The sequence below is a fragment of the Lynx rufus genome, unplaced genomic scaffold (genome assembly GCF_022079265.1).
Source record: "Lynx rufus isolate CCGP_SWC_20201006 ecotype Redwood Valley unplaced genomic scaffold, mLynRuf1.p SCAF_12, whole genome shotgun sequence".
Lineage (NCBI taxonomy): Eukaryota > Metazoa > Chordata > Mammalia > Carnivora > Felidae > Lynx > Lynx rufus.
The window spans coordinates 11,804,666-11,827,368 of NW_025814826.1; the positions used below are offsets into that span (position 1 = coordinate 11,804,666).

Below are 22,703 nucleotides of genomic sequence, written 5' to 3' on the forward strand. Positions count from 1 at the left end.
TCTTCCAATCCATAAACATGGTACATCTCTCCATTAAGGCCTTCTTTAGTTTTCCCATGCAAAGTATTCCAGTTTTCAGTACAAAGGCCTGATGTGACTTTCATTAAATTTATTCCTATATACATTTGATGCTATTGTAAATGGAGTGTTGTTTTATTATTTCATTTTGTAATTGATGCCATATCTAAACTTTTAACTGCTTTTTGTATATTGGCTTTGTATCTTGCAACCTTGCTAAATTCACTTATTAATGAGAAATCACTAAGTTCTCATAGCTTTTTTGTAGATTCCTGTCACCTGCAAATAAGGAAATATGTACTACTTCCTTTCTCATCTCTATGCCTTTTATTACTTTTTCTTATTTTATTGCACTTGCCATGATCTCTAGTGCAATGTCAAATAGTAATGTTGAAGGTGTTCAGTACATGTCCTTAGTCATGTTGAGGAGGTTCACAACTATTTCTAGTTTGCCGCATGTTTCTACTGTTAAATTTGATCAGATGTTTTTTCTGTATCTATTGAAATAATTATATTTTGCCATTTTGTTATTAACATAGTAAATTTACACTGTTCAATGTTTAAATGATGAACAAGCTTTGCATTTTGAGGATAATTCATGATGTATAATCCTTTATATATAAATATAAATATATATTTTTCTTTTCTGGATTTGATTTTCCAATCTAATAGTTTATCAAACACTTTTGCAGTTATGTTCCTGAGGGATATTAGTCTGTAGTTCTCATCCTTTGTGAGATCTTTGGCTTTGGAATCAGGATAAAACTGTCTTCATAAAATGAATTAGGAAGTATTACCCCGATTTCTGTTTTTCTGAAAGAGTTTGTATAGGATTGATATAATGCCTTCCTTAACTGTATGATAGGATTCAACTGTGAAATTACCTGGACTTTATTTGTGAAATTGTTGGGATTTTTTTGACAGAAAGTAGGATTTATGGGTGGGCATGATTGAGGAGGGGCAGTGCTGAGGCTCTCATGAGTGCAGAGCCCATTTGTCCAAGAGGCCATGATTAGGGATGTATTTGACCCCCCACAAGCCATCTGGAATGAGCTGCTTTTCAGCCTCCCTGTCTTCAAACGCATCCACATTAAACTCAGTACAGTCTACTTGGAAATGTGGATCTTCTGGCAGCCAGAGAACTTGAACTTGGCGCTGCATAGGGCCTCAATCACATGCTCCTTGTTCTACAGCTGGGTACAGATGCCATGATGACTTGGCCAATGTTCACTGTGCACTGGGACTTTCCAGAGGGACCCCACATACCTGTCTGCAGCCTGTCAGCTCCATCACAGCACATCTTGTTGATACGGATGACGTGGAAGGGTTAGAGCCACACTGGGATGTGAAAACCATCTTTGCTACAGCTTTCACCATGTACTTTTGGAACAAATACTGGCAGCCTCCAGGGCTTTAGAGGAGTGCTGCTGATATTCATCTGACACCATGTGGCCACATAATGGGAGCCCATCCACTTTTGCCTTCTTCCACCCCAGGTCAAAGATGCAGATCTTGGCATTAGAGACACCTGTGCAGATGCCAGACTTTGGAAATGGCTTGTTCTTACAATACTGGTAACACCAGGTGGGGTGGCAGCCCATGGCAACACCAGAAACCTTAGTGGTGTACCAAGGAAAAAAGCCAAATGGGAAATTGCTTTAAGTTATAAAGTTGATTTTTAAATTGAGACAGCAATGCTCACATTTGCTATTTATTCTTGTGTCAGTTTTGGTCATTTGTGTCTTTCAAGGAATTTATCCACTTCATGTAGGTTGGCAAATTCATTGGCATGAAGTTCCCATAAAATTTCCTTATAATTTTTTTTTAGTTTAAATTTTTAGTTAACATACAGTGCGATATCGGTTTCAGGAGTAGAATTCGACAATTCATCACTTACATACAACACTCAGTGCTCATCACAAGTGCCCTCCTTAGTACCCATCACCCATCTAGCCATCTCCCACCCTCTCTCCATCAACAGAGAACAAACCGACGATCCTTATTATCTTTTTATGGTTGAAAGTTCTGCAGTGATTCCCTTTCTTTTATCGCTAATATTATTCATTTGTGCTTTCTTTTTTGCTAATGAGTCCAGCTGGAGGGTGATCTGTTACATTCATCTTTCCAAACATTAGCTTTTAGTTTGAAGAGTTTTAGTTATTGTTTTTCTGTTTTCTATTTTATTGATACTAGTACTTACCTTTATTATTTCCTTCTTTTAGCTTGTTCTGGGTTTAATTTATTCCCTTCATGGTGGAAGCTTACTTTGATCATTAGAGACTTCTATTTCTAATAAAGGTATTTAATACTATTAGTTTTTCTCTATGTCCTGCTTTAGCTCTGTACATTTCTTAATTTCTCTTGTGATTTTTTTCTCTGACCCAGTTCACTAGAAGTGAGTCATTTAATTTCCAGGATATTTTGGGTTTTCCTGCTTGCCTTATTTTAATATTTCTAATTTAATTCCACTGTGCTAAGAGAACCTACTTGATATGATTTCAATCTATTTAAATTCATTAGGGCTTGTTTTATGGGTCAGAATATAGTCTATCTTAGCGAATCTCTATCTGCATTTTAAAGGAATGTGAAATATTTATTCTGCTGGTGGTGGTGGAGTGTACCATAAGTATCACTTAATCAAAGTGATTGATAATGTTGTTTAGATAGTCTACATCTCTGATGACTTTGTCTAATTTTATCAATTGCTAAGAGATGGCTGTTAAATTCTCCAACTGATGTAGAATTGACTGCTTCTTCTCTTGACTTTGTCAGATTTGCTTCATGTTTTGGGTGCTCACACATTTATAATTACTATATATTTCTGATGAAGTGGCCCTTTTGTCTTTATTAAGTGTCTTTATCTCTGGCAATACAATATTGTTAAAAATCTATTTTATTTGATGTTAACATAGAACTTTAAGCATCCTTGTGCCTATGGCTTGCATTGCATATCTTTTTTCCATCCGTTTACTATAACCTCTCTGTGTCTTTACATTTATTTTTTTTTATTTTTTTTCATTTTTTTTAAAATTTTTTTCAACGTTTATTTATTTTTGGGACAGAGAGAGACAGAGCATGAACGGGGGAGGGGCAGAGAGAGAGGGAGACACAGAATCGGAAACAGGCTCCAGGCTCTGAGCCATCAGCCCAGAGCCCGACGCGGGGCTCGAACTCACGGACCGCGAGATCGTGACCTGGCTGAAGTCGGACGCTTAACCGACTGCGCCACCCAGGCGCCCCGTGTCTTTACATTTAAACAGAATCCTGGTAGAAAATGGTTGGTTTTTGTTTGTTTTGTAACCCATTCTGACAATCTTTTGAATTGTTTAATCCATTAATATCTATCATAATTATTAATTCAGTTTTGTTGGGTCTATTATTTAAGCATCGATTTGTCTTTCCAGTTTTTTGTTCCCCTATTTCTTTTTTCCTACTTTTTGGATTATTTGAATATTTTTTAAAATTCCATCTTAATATTTCTCCTGGCTCTTTTTCTATCTTTTTTTAATTTTTTTGCATTTTTTCAGTACTTGCCCTAAGAATTATAATATGCACTCTTAAATTTTCATTGGCTACTGACAGTAAAAATATAACTACTACAGTGCACCTGGGTAACTCAGTCAGTTGAGCGTCCAACTCTTGATTTCATCTCAGGTCATGATCCCAGTGTCATGGGATTGAGCCCTACATCAGGCTCTGCACTGAGCGTGGAGCCTGCTTATGATTCTCTCTCTCCCTTTGCCCCTCTCCACCACTTGTGTGCTCTCTACAATATATATATTACTACTAACATAATAGCAGTTATCTGTTACAGTGACATATGTTATAAACCCTACCAGAAAGATTATATCTTTCTTTACACCGTTCAGTTATTGACAAAGAAACTAGGAGTAAAGAGGACCAAAAAGAGTCTTTTGCAATATCCAGATATTCATCTTTTCCAATGTTCTTCTTTTGTTTCCTGAGGATTCAAGTTTCCATCTGTCATTTTCCTTCAGCCTGAAGAACATCCTTTAGCATTTCTCATAATGCAGGTCTTCTGGTGACAAATTATTTTCATTTTCTTTCATCTGAAAATGACTTTTTGGTCTCATTTTTTAAAAATATTGTGTGTGAGGGGGCGCCTGGGTGGCTCAGTCAGTGAAGTGTCCGACTTCGGCTCATGTCATGTTCTCTCGGTTTGGGAGTTCGAGCCCCGCGACGGGCTCTGTGCTGACAGCTCAGAGCCTGGAGCCTGCTTCAGATTCTGTGTCTCCCTGTCTCTCAGCCCCTCCTCTGCTCACACTCTGTCTCTCTCTCTCAATAATAAATAAACATTTAAAAAATTTAAAAAAATATATTGTGTGTGAGGAATACAGATTAAGCAGATACCTTAAGCTTTGCCTTTAAAGACCTTCTAAACTTCTTAATGAGGTAGCGTGCTTAATTAAAATGACATTGTGCTTTGTATGTTTTCTTCCTGCAAGTCTTTTTCTCTCCTCTCCTCTCCTCCTCTGAATGGAAATTTTATCCTCGTACTTTGACATACAATTCAAATACCATTTCTTCTTGGGTGCTGTTCTGCCCACTGTGCTAGCCAGAGAAGCGTTATTTTCTCCGACTTCATATTTATATATTATATATTACATCTCCAATAGGAAAAGAACAAATCATAAGCACAGATGGTGAGGATGTCCTAAGGGAGAGCATCTCTTATCTGAGCATTTCTTTTTACTTTCAATCCCACTTACCCTGCACTGAGAATTTCAGCATGCAGCTATGTTTTCCTTTTGTTTGTTAATCCAATTATGTGTCCTCCTCCACTAATAAATTTTTCATGTGATTTCCCATTGCTATCACTGTGAGATCTTTGATTGCAAATCTGTCGCATTCTTTTATCTTTCCTATATCTACATTTATGGCCCTTTTGTTAAGACAGCATTGGATAGTGCATTTGTTCCTTCTCCTGTGAAAATCCCAATAGATAGAATGTCCAATGGAATTGCAAAGTATCAAGGATGTTCCAGAACACTCTCCATTATCCTGGAAACGTCTGGCTCTGGCCCCAGGTGCAAGTTTTTGCAAAGAGATCTGAGAGAATATTCCACTGCTCTGGGCGGTTGCCTTTAATCTTCAAAGATATTTTCAAGAAACATAGAATTCTATTGGATTTTCTGTGCTCATTGTGGTTGTTGTGTGTATAGCATGTTGTATTTAAACATTTCTATCTTTCATCGAATTTAGGAAGTGTGCCGCTATGATGTCTTCACATATTTTTTTTCTGCCCCATTCTCTCTCCCTCTGGTTTTTCCGTATGTTTGATCATTCTATCCAACCTAACAAGATACTGTTTCTTTTTCAAAATCTTGTTTTTCTTGTTTTTCATTTTTTATCATTTCTATTGCTCTATCTTTGCATTCATTTACTCTTTCCTCTGCCATGTCTATTTGACTATTAAATTTTTAGCGAATATTTTATCGTAATTCTAATTTTCAGTTCTGTAACTTCCATTTGCTTATTATTTTATTGTTTTTATGTCTCTGCTGAGACTTCTCATTTCTCTGCTGAGATCCTCAATTGCTGAAAACATGTTCTGTTTTCCTTCATTGACTATTGTTATAATAGCTTCTTCAATATCCTTATCTGTTCGTTCCAGCAACTTGCTCATCTCAGGGTCAGACACAATCCATTTTCTCTTCTCTCGAGAATGTGCTCCATTTTGGGTGACCTTTGTACGTTGGGTAATTTTGGATGTATCTTAGACACTGTGAATGTTAACAGATCTTGGATACTGTTTTTTGTTTTTTTGTTGTGGTTGCTTTCTCTGGTAGTGTGGTTTTCTTCGTTGTAGCAGGGAATTTTCTTGGCCCATCTTAAAGTGCTGACGGTTGCTTGGATGGCACCTCCGGTTCAGTTCAGATCTTTTGTCTCTAGCTCAGCTGCTCTGAGTCTGTTCCATGCACACCTGTTTCTGGGGTCAGTCAGAGAAACTGATGGATGGAGACTGGGGATCCCTCCTCTGCCTCTTACCCTTCCTGGATTACCCCCACTTGCATTCAGTTTCCTGGCTTCACTATGGTTTCCTGGAAAACCCGATTACCCCTGCCATTGCCGTGTGAGCCATGCAGACCATACTTAGCCCCATGGCTATTAAAAGGCATAGAGATGTAAACTTGACTGTGTAGATCCACGGATCTCCTCCTGCAAGTGCACGTGCACTCCCATCAGTCTGTCGGTTCACTGTCTAGTACCATCAGGCAGTCTCCTCCTATGTCCAGCTTCCATGCTTGTTTTCTGCAAAGGAGGGAATTGTCCGGTAGGGTCTTAGTCTGTCAGACTCATGAGTGGACGTTTCTGCATAAGTTTGGTTTTTTTTAAATAATTTTGTACCCAGGGGCACCTGGGTGGCTCAGTCCGCTATGCAGCCACTCTTGGAGTTGGCCCAGGTCATGACCTCACGGTTTGTGAGTTTGAGTCCTGCATCCGGCTCTGTGGTGACAGCATGGGCCTTCTTGGGATTCTCTCCCTCCCTCTCTCTTTCTGCTCCTCCCTTGCTCATGCTCTCTCTCTCCAAAAATAAATAAACACAATTAAAAAAGAAAATAATTTTTGCCCAGGTGAACAGCCTCTATTACATAAGTATGAAAAACCACTTTAAAAAGAAAAAGAAAGGGGCGCCTGGGTGGCGCAGTCGGTTAAACGTCCGACTTCAGCCAGGTCACGATCTCGCGGTCCGTGAGTTCGAGCCCTGCGTTGGGCTCTGGGCTGATGGCTCAGAGCCTGGAGCCTGTTTCCGATTCTGTGTCTCCCTCTCTCTCTGCCCCTCCCCCGTTCATGCTCTGTCTCTCTCTGTCCCAAAAATAAATAAACGTTGAAAAAAAAAATTTTTTTTAAAGAAAAAGAAAAAGAAAGAAAAAGAAATTTAAAAACACTTTTTAATCTAAATGTAATAGAAGGAGTTAAAAAAAAGCTGTCTTGTTCACTTGCTCTAGGAAATCAGTAAAGATACCAAATCGATCAATAAATGCCTGGGAGAACTGAGGTTCTCTAATCCTCAAGGTAAAAGTGGAATAGAATAATTTTTAAAGTAGCAAATATTTATCGAGTGCTTATATTTACCCTTCAGAATGGCATGATGGTTCACGTTCTATTTTCACTTCTGTTTTACAGCTGAGGAAACAGAGGCATCGAAAGTTAAGTAACTTGACCAAGGTCATAGAGTGAGGGAGCCTGGACATTCCAGGGGAATTCGGGGACAGCCGGAGCTGGTTCTGGCCTCCCCCGGGTTAACCTATGCAAGACTGTCAGTGTCCTCAGCAGAGTTCCATGGCCAACAGACAGAGCAAAAGGGAAGCTTTTAGTGTGTAGAGATACCTGAGGGCAGACTCAGAAGGTGCCACCCACTCTTTCAGGGAGAAAAAAGAAGATCCCACCCTAGATAGGAGGTGCAGAAGTCACAGGAAAGGTGTCCAGTTGAAGCGGGAAGGCTGTAGAGTGTTGGACCCTGACAACCCAAGGCACTGTGGGAACATGGCCAGCAGGGAGTACCAGCTCGAGGCTCAAAACTAGCAGAAGGCACCAGTCACACCTCAGTGGACATCAGAGCAGGACATCCGGAAGAAGCAGAGAATGCACAAGATGCTGGCACCATGAGCCCTTCCTACACTTAGAGGCCCTCAGGAAAAAAGACTGCGAGGAGAAGAACCGTGAGAGAATGCCTTGAAGGAAGTTTGATTAAATACTCTGAAGACTTACTAAAATTAAAAGTGACGTATTAGCTAGCAAGCCTAAGGGTCTTTTCCTTCCCATTCACAGCCGATATGGAAGTTTTGATTTTTTTTAATTGTTTTTTAATGTTTATTTATTTTTGACAGACAGAGACAGAGTGCGAGCAAGGGAGGGGCAGAGAGAGAGAGGGAGACACAGAATCTGAAGCAGGCTCCAGGCTCTGAGCTGTCAGCACAGAGCCCGATGCGGGTCTCGAACTCGCGAGCTGTGAGATCACAACCTGAGCGGAAGTCGGTCATTTAACCGACTGAGCCACCCAGGTGCCCCAGAAGTTTTAAAGTAAGATGACATCAGTTCCCAAAAAAGATATTTATGATTTTTTTTTTTTTTTTTTTTGTCCACCTGAGTCTTAGCAATTTTTAGATTTGGACCCTTGTCTCTTACACTAGCAAACAGACATTTGCAATACAATGTGTTAGTCGGTCCTTGGAAAACAGCAGAATCTTCTGAGAAGATGTGGTGTCTAAGCTAAGAAGCTTCCAGGCAGACAGCCCCAAGCCTGGGAAGGAGTTGCCCTTGGGAAGGTGTTTCATGATCTCGCCTTCAACGGTCTCAGCCAATGGAAAGATTTCAAGGTAAGCATGATTGGTTTGTGGAATTTCAAGTATACAGTTAGGGCTGGCGTTTTCAGAGTAAGGGAGAAAGCAGAAATGAGGGTAGAGGTGAGCGAGAGGTAGATCGTTTGTACTCAGTTCTCCATAAATTAAATGAATTATGCACAATGTCTTGTAAATACCACAGCAAGATTATTAAGGAACTAGAAAAGCTGGCTCTAAGGTTAATAATGAAAAATACTAAACAAGAAAACCAGAACATTTTTGAAGTGTAAGAGCAATAAAGAATCATTTATTGTAACATATTGCAAATCTCTAGTCTACTAAAACACAGTGTGGTTCTGGTGCATGGGTAGATTGATCCAAGGAACAGAATGGAAAGTCCAGAATTAGACTCAAATACATAAGGTAATTTAGTAAATGATAAAAATGACATTTCAAGTCAACGGGAGGGGGGATTGGTTATTCAATCGATGGTGTCTGAACATCTGGAAAAAATAACAACAACGCTGCAGCCATACCACACACTTAGGCCAAAACAAATGCAGAATTCTGATGAAAAAAACTTTAAATGTCAAACATAAAACCAATAACATTCTGGAGAAAGCCATAAAGTTTTTTTTTTCCAATAATACCAGAATGAGGAGGATTTTTCTCAGTATGAAACAAAACTCAGAAGCCAACGCTTTTTGATAAATTTGGTGACACACAATGGTTCCTCCCAGAGAAAAATGCCATAAGCAAAGTCAAGACAATGACAAGCTAGAAAACAAATGAAAAAAAAGTTAGTCCACAAAGGACTAATTTCTTTAATGTGTAAAGAGAAGGACCAATGGTATGATAGGTAATGAGCAAAATATATTGTCAGTTCTCCGAAAAAGCTAAAAAGAATACGAGAATGTGTGCAATCGCTCTTGTAGAATTTCTAAAATGCAGTTGGAAGCACCAACGGATTTCTACTTCTCAGGTGGACAAAAGCACCCATGGGGGGCTCTGTAGGCTCTCACTGGCAGGGAAACACTAGTCCCTTTCAGAGGATGCACGACCTGGGTTGGTCTGGAAGGTAGGGATTCTCAACACCGATTGCCCTCCAGAATCACCTCGGGCCTTTAAAAATTCCTCGTGGCCAGGGAATAACCCAAATCTTTGTGGGTGGACCCAGGAATCTGCACTGGGGGATTCTCCTGTGCAGGCAGGTTGAGAATCATTGCTGGAAGGAATTGAGGGATTTGGGCTGCAGATATACTCACGCATATAGTATTATATGCACAAGGGTTAGTCTTTGGAGCATGGTTTGCGGTAACAGGGACAGGGAAGGCAGTAAATATCCACCAGCGAGGCACTGGTCAGATGATCCCATGCCTCTGGATGATGGAAAACTATGCCGAAGGTAATTCTATAGAGGTTGATTTGGAGCAACTGCGATAATGTGCAGTATATTTAGTGAGCAAAGTGGACCATGAGAGTGTGGATACAGTAGTACCCTCGGTGCTCACAGACCCTATGTGTACATATGCTTGTACCTGCGTGGAGACTGAAGACGGCTGAAAGGTCCAGAAGACACTGGTATAGGAACTGCCTCTGGGGACGGGACTGGGAGGGAGACTTCTTGTCACTATATGACTGTTCCTTTTGGATTTTGAGCTATGGGCATGTATTCACTATTTTCTTTTTAACTTAAAGTAACTTTTTTAAGTTTATTTATTTATTTTGAGAAAGAGAGTGCACACACAATGGGGGAGGGGCAGAGAGAGAGGCGGAGAGAGAGAATCCCAAGCAGGCTCCTCACTGTCAGTGCAGAATCCGGTGCGGGGCTCGATCTCATGAACCATGAGATCATGACCTCAGCCAAAACCAAGAGTCTGACGCTGAACCAGCTGAGCCACCCAGGTGCCCTTAAAGCCAAATAATTTTTTTTCAATGTTTTATTTTTTTTTTATTTTATTTTTGGGACAGAGAGATAAAGAGCATGAACGGGGGAGGGGCAGAGAGAGAGGGAGACACAGAATCGGAAACAGGCTCCAGGCTCCGAGCCGTCAGCCCAGAGCCCGACGCGGGGCTCGAACTCACGGACCGCGAGATCGTGACCTGGCTGAAGTCGGACGCTTAACCGACTGCGCCACCCAGGCGCCCCGCCAAATAATTTTTTTAAAGCAGATGTGGGTCCAGACTGTCAAGCAGATATGAATTGTTGTCCTGCACAAGGTTTTAAACTTTTTAAAATTCATCGTCAGTATTTGAAAATCAATAGCTACATATTAAAACCCCACTTTTTGTGTTCCTTGAAAAAATCAGAAAATCTGGCAGCACTGGGCCTAAAGCACCATACGGCGTCCATGAACTGAAGGTGCCTACAGACAGGGCAGGAGTCTCCTATTGGTCACAGGAACCTTCTAGGGGCTCCTGAGCAGGAATTTTACGGTGTTTACTTCTTACTCTGCCAGGATAGTGTCGAACACATAGGAAGTGGTCGATAATTTTTATTTCAAAATGGAACCAAATTTCCATATTAATTATAAGTGCCAGCTTACTGGCATGGAAACAGGGGAATGGTGTAGGAAGGGGTTGCTGCAATGAAATCATTCTATTTTACCCTGAATTGACAGCTGTTAATATGCAGCACATGTGGCTAGCATTTAAAGAAGGTCTGGTTATTCTTTTCTCTTGATATTGCAAGACTTAACAGAGACCAGAAAACACAAAGGTACGTGAAGACTGGAAATTAATGTCTCCAAATCAACATTTCCAGGAGGACGGACCTCTCCTTCAGAAAGATTTTGTTTATTTACTGATGTATTCCAGGGAAACTGATTTGTAATCTGGTCAGGATGTGCTTATGAGTTAATACATTCATTTTTCTCTCGTCAAAAAAAAAAATTAAAACGTCTATCAACTAGTATGCAATTCAGAAAATGGAAATTGGCACAGGAACTAATTGCAGCTCACAGAAGAAAAAAAAATCTGCTATTTTGATGAATATGTGTTTTCCTAGCGTTTCTGTTATTTCCGTTGGTAATTGCAGAAAACAGTTTTAGTGGGAACAATTATTATGGTTCTCTATGTATTTCTATTCTGAGTTGTGAATAAGGCAGTGTTCCTGGCAAATATTTAGGATCCATCTGGAAAGGGGGAATGACAAAAATTCCAGAAGATAAGCTTTCCTGGTTTCAGTGTGTCTCCAGCTTTCAACTGCTGGTTGCATGAAAAATACACGTGATGTGCAGTACGAGACTCAGAAACTTACACGCATACTTTTCAGTTTCGAAAGAATGAAAATCCATAGAATACTTAAATATCTGGACACAAAAATGCTAAACAACTGTGTGCTCTCCGTTTGCTGAATACAGGTTAGGATCAATTGAGAAAGTCTAGCCCACAACCAGCTGTTTTGTTTGGAGGCTCTTAGGGACATTCTTTGGCAGATTGCATTTTGAAATTTTTAAAAAATTCCAGGGTGTCATGTGGCCCCAGAGCCTACTGTTGCCCCAGCTGTCAGGATGAGGAGTCTGCTGGGGCCCAAAGAATGTGAAAACAGAGGAATTAATATGGAAAGGAGAGATCTGTTTTAAGACAGCACGAAAAGTGCCAGTATTTTATAGATTTATAACCATACGTTTTCAAATCAATTTCACAATTTATTCTATAATGAGTTAAAAATCCTGCTCGCTACTGGCATGCATTTCAAATTTGAAGCACATTTTTCTATTCAATGAATGTAATAAATGATTCAGAGGCACCCTTGAAACTCTTGAGCAGCCATAAAGTTTCCAAACACCATATATTTTAAAGGGAACAAAATAGTACAAAACAGAAAAAATTAAATTTGTATTTGAAATAGTTAACAATTACCTTAAAGGCAGTTTCTTGTCATAGCAAGAAAGTAATCAGTAGTAATGAAACGGATTAGTACAAAAATTATGAGAAGATCTATTTCACCCATTATAGGGACTTGTAAGTCCCTTCTTTTCCTCCCTAATTTTATATGGATTTCCTGTCCCCCCTTTTTTTAATGTTTATTTATTTTTGAGAGAGAGACAGAGTGTGAGCAGGGGAGGGGCAGAGAGAGAGGGCGACCAGAATCCGAAGCAGGCTCCAGGCTCTGAGCTGTCAGCACAGAGCCCTACGTGGGGCTTGAACTCACCAACTGTGAGATCATGACCTCAGCTGAAGTCGGACCCCCAACCAACTGAGCCACCCAGGAGCCCCTCCTGTCCCTTGATATAGAGGGATCATTACCCATATACGTATATGTATCAGCTTTAGTTAAGGTTGTGGCAAAGAGAGATTTTCCTCAAGCAGCTGGGCACAAACTGGAAAGGAGGGAGAGGATTGGGGGGTATGTACAGATAACAGTAAGAGAGGAAAAGCCTTCCGTGAAATGACTTGAGCTGATGACAGAACCACAAATAAGAACATAAATGGGCCTGAGACCTTCAAGAGAAGGTACCAGCCCACCAACTGGAGAGTGAGGTCCTGTCTGGGGTCTGCCCACTGGTTGACCCTGGGATCCAACTGATGGTTTTCAACTGTCTCGCCAGGTGTTACCAGAGAGCCGGGCATGTAGCAAGGGTTCACAAACATTTGTAGACTAAGTGAGTGCACAATTACACGGGCAAATGAATCCTGACCCCTGGGGGAGGCTGGTGGCTTTGCGCATGTGCGTGCGCGCGCGCACGCGCGCGCACACACACACACACACACACACACCTCCCTTTCAGAAGAATGGCAGAAGTGGGAGGGGCAGGGCAGGCAGGGTATTGAACGGTGGGGTCTGGGGAGGTCCGGGCAGGGGCAGGGTGGCTCTCCTGCCCAGGTGCCCTGGCTCCACTCCACCAGTCCTTGGAGATACGGATCAGACTTGAGCTGGGCATCCTCCCTCAATCTTGCTTCTCTATCCCTTCAGGCTCTAAGGATACTTTCCAAGATTCATTCTTGCACTTGAAGGCGAGAGAGAGGGCACCGAAGACTCGAGGCAATTTTTCCAAGAGGACTCGACAAAAACTGATCCCTGATCCACTTGGTGCTGGGAAAGAATGATTGAATCAATCCCGGTTAACACTTTAAAGTGTAGTCTTGCAATGTAGTTTTCCCTCTTTTGTGTTTACATAGTCTTGATAATAGGCACAAGCTATTATTTTATTGGTAAGAAGACCTGCGCTGTAAGCGTTTTTCCGTGAAGCAATGTGTGACTAAGCATAGTTAACTGACCTGCTTGTAGTGAGTAAGTGACGCAGCCAGGACTGGGATCGAAAGACTCGGATCATAAGGTCATCACTCCTGCCACCAGTTGAGAATTAGCACCCCAACACTGAGCCAGGTACACGTTTCTGTTACAGGCAGAACATCAAGCTGAGCCCAGAACTCAGTTCCACAGCCTTTGTTCTCTCACAGCTGGGCCTCCTTAAACTCCACCCATAAACTTGGCCTTGTCTTGGATCATCCTGTTGCCATCAGTCAGGTGCTGGCCCCTGCCCTGGTCTCCGGTCCCAGTTTCCCCCTGGCTGGGGCCTCCTGGCCATGCTTCGGGTAGCTGCCTCCTAATGACTGTGATGGTCGACTCCTGCCCTCTCCTGCCTCCTGTGGGCCTGGCCTGGGACTCACACCCTCCTGCCTCTGCTCTGACCTTCCACTTTCCGTTCCACTGCTCTCTGCTCCTGGTATTAATATCATCCATTCAGCATGGATTGAGCACTTAGAGAGGCAGATACCTGTTCGCCACGAGGAGCCAGCAACAAGCGAGTCAGAGGCCTGCCTTCATGAGGCTTGCAGGAGACTATGAGCTGACCTAGACCAGAGAGGAGAGGCCACTCCAGGCCCCTTGACAGACTTTTGCATGAGACTATCATTTGCGTACCAGACTGGAATGTGTCCATCTGAGTGTAGCTGGATCATGTGAGGTTCTGGCCTGTCCTCGCCCACTCTCTGTGGTCCTAAATCACACGCCGCTCCCATGTCAGAATATGACAGAAATAATACCTCGTATGAACGCATGCCCTATCTGTAGCTTATCCGTCATTTTTCTCCTTTAATTCACACCTTTCCAAGAATGCACACCCTTCACAAAAGACAATGTCCCAGAAGTGGGCATTGTGTAAATGAGTCAGCCTGCGTCAAACTGGCAGCACAAGGCTTGCTGGAGCATAAAAGAATGCGCTCAGGAATATATTGCTGATTGACTCTGTTCAATGTTTTAAATGTGGCTCACTCATCTGAACATGAGTCAGCATGAGTCCATTCGTGGGCTTTCAAAAGGCACTTAAAGAGTTTCTGAGTCTCTCCTCGACCCACTGAGTTCTCTGGGGGAGTAGCTGAGCGAGGAGAGTTTAAATTTCCAAGGTGCCCCAGCTCTCTTGGTGACTTGGAAGCATCTGGAAAGCTGTGCTGGCCAGGTAAAGGCACGGGGGGGGGGGGGGGGGGGAAGAGCAAGGGAGAGAACAGAACCAAGCATGATGTTGTAAAACTATAGTTTTGGCTTTTGGCCAAAGACAAGAAAGAGCCTGATTATATTGCATATTTTAGGAATCTCTTTCTATTCCATTGAAAACAAGGAGGCAAAAAGCTTCTCTTTGTCATAAGAAATCAATTTCTTAGCTGCCATTTCTGCTTAGCACAATGTTTTTCTGCTATCTCCTTTAAAATGCCATTTGTTAGTGTGATTACAGAATGAATCCCAATCCACGTTTAATTCTTTCACATCATCTTTTGCTTTTAAAGGGTATAAAAAAGCATATGGATGAGCATATTAATCACAGCTACTATTTCCAGGGTCTGAGTGAAAAGAAGTATTTATGTTAATGGTGTATGTGGCTGAGCATACAAGGCTAGAAATATTCCCGATTACCAAAATTATCTCTTTTGCTGCAACAAGAATATAACTGAAAGAATAAATTACCATAAAGCACCACAGCACACCCCATCCAGGTTAGCTTCTCTGGGGTTAGACTGCTGCTCTTTGGATCGAGGTTACAGAATATATATTACCAGTCACACCACTTAGGCCATGATTGAATGAGCCGAAATGTTTAGCCACACTCTCTGGCTCTGACCCTGAATTGATTTGGAAAGTCCCAAATGCATCCAGTTGGGCTCCCTGGAGAATGAAACCTTATGAAATTATTCCTTGTTCGCTCACAGTAAAATCTCTCGCAGTCCGTAACTTAGTTGAAAATTGGCATCAGCTTGCCACGCATCACTCGCGCAGGCTAGCAAAGCACTGGGTACCTGATACTGGGCGGTTGTAAATCTAACACATCGTGTCAGAATTAGGCAGAGGAGGCTACTAAACATCCCTTCGGGGGCCTGGGTCCTTGAAGAGTATCTTAGAGCCAAAGACGGGGAAGTCTTGGGGACGATAAACCAGTGCCATGTACCAACGTCACATGAAACAGGGGAAGACCAACTCTCTCGGATTTCTTGTCGGCTCTTTTTCCTTCCACGAGGTAGGACAGGCTCTCCATCACATGCATGAAGGATGCTCAGGTCAGTATACCACTTCCAGAGATGAAGAAAGATTCCGTTACTGTTAACTCGGAATTACAACCATGGGAGCGAGTGATTTTTTTTGTTTTTTAGTCAATTCCAAAAGCACTGTGAGCCACTAACTTTCTTTTTTTTTTTTTAATCTGTCAAAAAAAAAAAAAAGAGAGAGAGAGAGAAACTAATACCTAAGCATCTAGGGCTGCCAGATTGGGAGCCTAAAATGATCAGACCCTGGATATCAGTTTCTGCTGCTGCTGCTAGGTTTCAGACAGAGGAACAAAAGTTACAAAAAGCTTCTGAGATGAAAAGAGCGCTCTTCACCAGGTCAAGCTGAGGTCTTACCACATTGCCGCATATTTCTTCAATGTATCAGAATAAAAAGTCAGTAAGCACGGAGACCCTCACGCAGCATTCCCAATCGCTCAGCGGGGCCCTTGCTAGCACTGTGTTTATTGTTCAGGGGCAAAAAAAGAAGATTAATGAAAGGTTTTAGAAGTACCTCCAATAGAAGACGTCACCCCACCGCACATCGGTGTACCTGAACGACGGGAACTAGAGGGATCATTGTTACTCCTTCACCAGAGAAAAGAAGGTGCTTCTCAGCGTCCACACATCAACAGACAGTGTCCACACATCTGACACTGGCCAACCGTTGTCTTCCTCCACATCCTCACGGCCAGCAAGCATCTTGAAACACCTATATTACACGCTTTACCCGGGTTAATTCATTTAATCCCTATGGCAGCTGTGTTTGCTTGGGTCCTTTCAGCAATAGGGCCGCAAGATGGGATTAGATCTGTAGGAGATTTAAGGAGAAAACAGATTCGAGGGGGTGGGAAATGAGCTGGAGAGGTCACGAAGCAGACTAAGCTGGAAAAGATGGGGAGGGAAGGAAGGTTGGGAAGGAAAAAGTCTTCGACTACAGCAGAGTTTTTAAGGAAATCTGTGGAGAGTCCCTGAGCCAAGGCTGCCCATCCAAGGAGCCCACATCGACCAAGAACAAGCATGGCTCCCTGTCTGTGCCTCACTCGGTCATTGGCACCGAAGTGTGGCCTTGGCGAGGACACTGTGATGTATCGTAGCACAGCAGTGGGACCGTATCCCCATGACACCTCCCACAGCCAGAGATCTGAGCAGGACCGTGATCACTCTGGGGCCAATTAAGAGAGAGAAACCACACGATGAGTTAAACGGGAGGGGGTTAACAAAGAATAATTAAATTCTGATCAAACAGTGTATACAAGACCCAGAGACGCTCTGTATTATACCCAGGGCTTAAGGAGGGAACCAAAGGAAAGACAGACTCAAAAGGGCCCCCTCCCTGAGGCAGGGGTTCAGACTCCATTGCAGAAGTAGCCCAGGGATATTTGTTGGTTTGCCCCAGCTAGAGCTGGGTTGCTGTCACCAGGTAAGCAGAAAGTTGTCTTCTGGGGTGCATGTGGCCTGGGCTGTAGACAGAGTGCTGGCTCAGAGGGAAGTCACAGGTGTAGGCCAGCCACACCTGGGCCTGCAGAGGGGCCTGGGGACCAGCAAGGGCAGGAGGCCTCAGGACGCTGGGAAGCCTGTGAATTGAGCCATGGGATCAGCAGGTCGGGAGGACGTTCTGGGCACAAAGCTGGGGGGAGGGATCACTAGATTCCTCACCCTCCCACCGGGACCCACTGCGCAGCAGGGAACCCTGCTGGCTCAGCGTCCCTGCAGGGCGTGGCCATGAGAAAGTTCACTGTGAAGGAGAGACGCGTAAAGGAACGCTGTCCATTCGGGCGGAGCATCTATGGAAGGTGAACCTGGACCCCAAGAGGGGTGATGCATTGACAATGGGAGCAGATGGTCACCTCAGGAACCCAGGAGGTCAGTATGCCTCTTGTCCCTTTGTAGAGAGGAGAAAACGGAGCCTGGGGGAGGTTATATAATTTGCTCAAGGTCACATACATAGCAAGAGGTGGAACAGGGGTTCTGTATGATTCCAGAACACATGATCTCAGCCATCATACTGTTTTATCATGATTCATCACAGAAGATACTAGAGGCCTCCATAAAGCCCCTGATTATAACAGGAGACTCTTTTCTAATAAGCTCTGGGATTTGTTAGTATACCATCAAAATAAGTTGTGTTTTCCTGCAGCCTTGAGAAACATTCTTCCCTTACATTCTGTAATCATTCGACTCTGCCAAGAGCACAGAGACAACCGTTTAACCAGATGTGAAGAAAATAAACCCTCCTCGTGTGATAGGCTCAAAGATGACAGAGCAATGGTGGCCAGTGTCCACAAGGAACTGTTCGAGGCCCTTGGCTATTCAGACTCAGGGAGAAACAGGAAAGGGGCGATGACTGACTACGGTGAAGATTTTCTGGACTGAGAAACTCAGCAGCTGTTCTCCTTTTCCCCTGGGGTCTGAATCCGAGGAAATGAGCTTGCTGATTTCTGCTGCATATAAGGAAGAACTTCTTAACCATTGCGACGATGAAACACTAGAAGAAAATGCCTTGTGAAGTAATACAGTCTTCATTCCCGGAGATATTAAAAAAGAAAAATCAAAACTATCTATCATGAATGAGTTAGACATTCCTCTAGATGAAAATAACTGCTCTTCAAGGTCCTTTCGTGTCCCAGATTTCCCATATGCCTTAGTCATCTTTAATTCTTCCTTGCCACTAGAGGTAAATGCCCTCTAAGGACGTGAGCCAACAGGGGGGCATCATTAATAAGAATTCATACCTTTGGACTGCTTATATTTGCCAAACGCTTTACACACACTGCCTCTCGTCTTCGTAACACCACGAGATAAGCACCATTATTTCCAGTTCCCGGATTCTGACACTCAGAGAGGTCAAGTAGCATATCAAAGATCACACGGCAAATAAACGGTAGTCAGAATTCTAACCCAGGACTTTCTGTGAACAAGCCTGTATGACGTCAGGGGTAAACTGTGCCTGTTTTGCCTTTCAGCAGGTTACTTAGCAGTAAACCCTTGGAGGCTTTCACCCACTCCTGAAATCTCCCCGAATCTGCCAAGTCTAATTTGTACAACTCATTTAATACTGCATTCCTAGAAAACTAGCAAATAAGTAAGCCACAGATGGAAAAAGAAAGATCACCGATAAAGACAGATAGAGAAAATGGAAGCAAAAGTTTCAAGAACACACACGATCTTGTATCTCTACTGCCCAGGCTCCCATCAAATAGCAAAGAATTGACTCCGTTTGCAGACCTAACCTAAAGGGAGAAATGCAGGACTCAGCCCTAGTCAAGCATGCGAAAACTGAGACACCACCCGCCCCCCATTATTTTTGCAATGGGAACGTGTGAAAACCGAATAAGTTGTGTTTTATTACGTGTGCGTGCAGAAACAGAGCCGTCTGAAGTTCATAATCCCATGTATTTCTCTGAGGGATTGGGTTACGGTGTTTTGATAATTGAAGATTCTTTCTTATTCCCTTGCTGTTAATCTTTTGCATCTGAGGTCACAGAACGAGGGGGCAAATCTCTTTCACATGGATGCGTCACTGGGACAACTCCACCTGTCGTGGGCATTAACTAAGTGCTGTGGCTGGTACCCTGCCCAGGAAGTGGGGCCCGCTAGAGCCTCCCCAGCCACTCCAGCTGGTTGGCTCAGGATCTCTGTTGCTCCCTCTGTCCAGATGGCTTCAAGCTGGAAGTTATGAGGGCTCAACATCAAATGTCTATCTGCCTTGGAAGATTTTTACAAAATACTCTTAAATGATCGACCAACAAAATATCACCGCTCTTCTCTACCTCTCTCAACATTAACATAAACAACTTATGGGCCGGGGATTTTGAAACAAAGATGAATAAATAAAAGACTTTCCTTGCCTTCAAGGAGTTCACAAGAGTAGTATAGAAAATCGAAATGACAGTAACCACAATAAGATGTGGGGCTCAAAAATGTTCAGGGATTTCACGTCGGCAGAAAAAAGACGTCTAGCCTTGGACACTGGAGCACAGTCTCCAGGGTCTGTGGTTTGAGCAGAGCCTTCTGTATCAGTCACCTCGGGCTGTATAACCAAATGGCTTTAAGCCACAGTTTAAGGTCTCCACAGCTCTGGAGACTGGGAGTCTGATATGAGAGTGGCGGTGAAGTTGGTTCCTGGCTTTCACATGGCCGCTTTCTCACTGTGTCCTCACACGACAGGGAGAGAAAGAGTTCTCTGCTACCTCTTATTATAAGGACATTAATCCTATGGGATCAGGGTCACACTCTTATGTCCCCATAACTTCCTAAAAGCCCTTGTCTCCAAATACAGTCACATTGGGAGTTAGGGGTTCACATATGAATGGAGAGAGGGGTGGTATCGCTACTCAGTCCATAGCACCTTCAAAATGATAGGAGTTGGCCAGGTGGAAAGCAGTCAGATCAGGGATGGCATCCCAGGCAAATATATCAGTGAGCACAGGTTGAAAGGCTTAGACAGATACAGCAGGTTAGGGGCATGGAGATCAGTCCCACACAGCTGACCACACGGCAGAAGGAAAAGTCTGTAACGTTTCCTAAGTAGTGTGTATTGGGCAGTCAGGGTTTTTGCAGAACTTTTTAATAAAAGAATCTGAACAGATTTGCATTTTAGAAAAACAACAACAACAACAACAACAGCTAGTCCACATTTAAAAAGTAAATAGTAGGACAAGGGGAATTGGAATTTAGGACCCAAGCCATGGACGCTGCAAAAATTCCAGGAAAGATAAGAAGGGGTTTTGCCAAGACAGCAGCAATTTACATGAGGATGAAGAAACAGATTGGAGAGTTATTTAGGAGGCAGAATTGGAAGAATGTAAGCTAGAGAAAGGGGAAGGGAAAGGGTAGACTCCTACTTCTCTGGAATGGGTGCCTGGGTAGCACTGGGGTTTCTATAGTATCGCTATAGTTGAATTAGAACTACATGTTTTGCTTTTTGCCGTTACTGTTGTTCTCTCCATGGACCACCCCGTCCCCAGCCGTCCCCACCTCACTTAGCACAGGGGCTAAGTGGGGCTACCGTGTGGATCACAAATCATCATCAGTGTAACGAGTAGAGTTTAATACTTAATAATGGTAGGAAGTTTGATGAAATAAGCAACAGAATTATAATGTAAAGACCACATGTGCAGATATTTTGCATCTTACATCGCATCAATGGTAATTATAGAAGCTTACACTTATAAAGCTAACCCAACATATCAAATGTAGTGTCGTTTCACGTGTAATTGAAATAAATATTATTAACAAAATACGTTACGTGTTTGGTCTACTGTGTCAGCGAAGTCTAGTTGGCATCTTATACTTACAGTACAACTTAATCCTGTGAGTTACATTTCCAGTGCTCTGTGGCCACATGTTTGCTAGTGGGTACCACGTTGGACAGCAGAGGTCTAGACCAAGAAAATCCCTTGATGCAAGCATTAAATATCGGCAACTGGTATTTATTGATCAAAAGACCCAAGTACAGGTAGTAGTTTATGGTAAAAATGTGAAACACTGAATGTTGTTTTGAAGAACATAGCATTATTTTAAAGTCAAGCCTCCTAAAGCTATATAATAAGCCAAAGTTGAATGCTCCTGTTTTGTAAGTAAATTTTCTGGCACGTTGCTTATAAAGCCATCTGAGGACACGCAGTCTGTGATTGCCCAAGGGCATTTGATTAGACTACCTTGTCGCAGAGATAAAGGAGATATCCTCCGCCTCCACAGACTAGCCAGAGGACTTTGGGGGATAAGAAAAAGTCTACTTTTATTATGTGCATAACTTGTTATTGAAAAGAAGAGAGGAAATTTGTAAAGCTCCCATGGATATCTGATGCAATGAGACAGTAAATGTCAATTAGTTTGGTTTACCAATATTTATTTGTCACAATTACAGTCATCTGGCTCAAAACCAATTTGCTAGTTATCCTGGGATTGTTACTCTGAACACAACTTGAAAAAAAAAAAAAAAACCTTGTTTTCAACTGAAAGGATTTTATGTAGGAGAGAGTTTTGAAGCGTGTTAACTTCATGACGAAACAATTGAAGAAAAAGTTTAGAGTTTTCTGCCGGCATAGAGGAAGCGAAGCAAGTTGCAATCTTCCCATCTTTTTTCTGAACATTTGCCACTGCTCATGAGTCCATGTGTATATCATAACCTAGAGCTATAACCTGTGTAAAGAGAAGGCAGCTTCCGTTTCTACACAAAGCAGAAAGCCAGATGCCCTGCTGGATGTTCTGTCCTGGGAGAATATTCTTCCACCATGACCTTCCAATGCCATCACTGAGTGCAGGCCAATACTGCCACCATCCAGTTTTACCTAGCACCCGGATTTTGATCCAATCCATCCAGGAACTAGGTTTAGGCTTTTCCTTTCTCCATCATAAGGGATCCCTTTCGGGCAGCAGACGTAAGCTGAGGATTGATGACACGGGATCTGGGCTACTGCTTATTCAGCTTCTGGGAACAGAGCCAATCACTAGCCAAGATCAAGTACTGTCCAAAACAGGGTCCAGTAGAATGCTTGGAGCAGTTTCTACAAAGCTCTATGATTCTTCTGTAATGCGTTCCTCTGAAATTCAAGGCATCTGTGTGGTGATTCTCTCACTGAGGATATGAGATTGATCCTCATATGTGGCATTAATGCCACACAGCATGTTTTTCCACCTCTGATAAGTCTACTACATAGTAGGCCAAGTTGGAGAAGTCACACGGCCCAAGTGGCACAGCTGTGCGTGCTATTGTCCGGACCTGCTGCTAAGCCCTTTGCTGCTCTAGCCCCACTCAGGACTGGCAGCCTCTGTGTCCCCAGAACCTGATGAGGACTATCAGGCACCGTGCATCCCTCCTGCTCGTAATCAAATGTCCTGATTATGTATGAGCGACCTCTGGGCTCTGTGTCCTGTTCCATTGATCTATTGGTC

At 42.8% G+C, this 22,703-nt stretch overlaps 1 pseudogene; it reads right to left on the bottom strand.

Moving 5' to 3' along the window:
• Positions 1-993: 993 nt before the first annotated feature.
• LOC124507399 (60S ribosomal protein L10-like) lies at positions 994-1,619 on the bottom strand (annotated as a pseudogene).
• Positions 1,620-22,703: the final 21,084 nt, after the last annotated feature.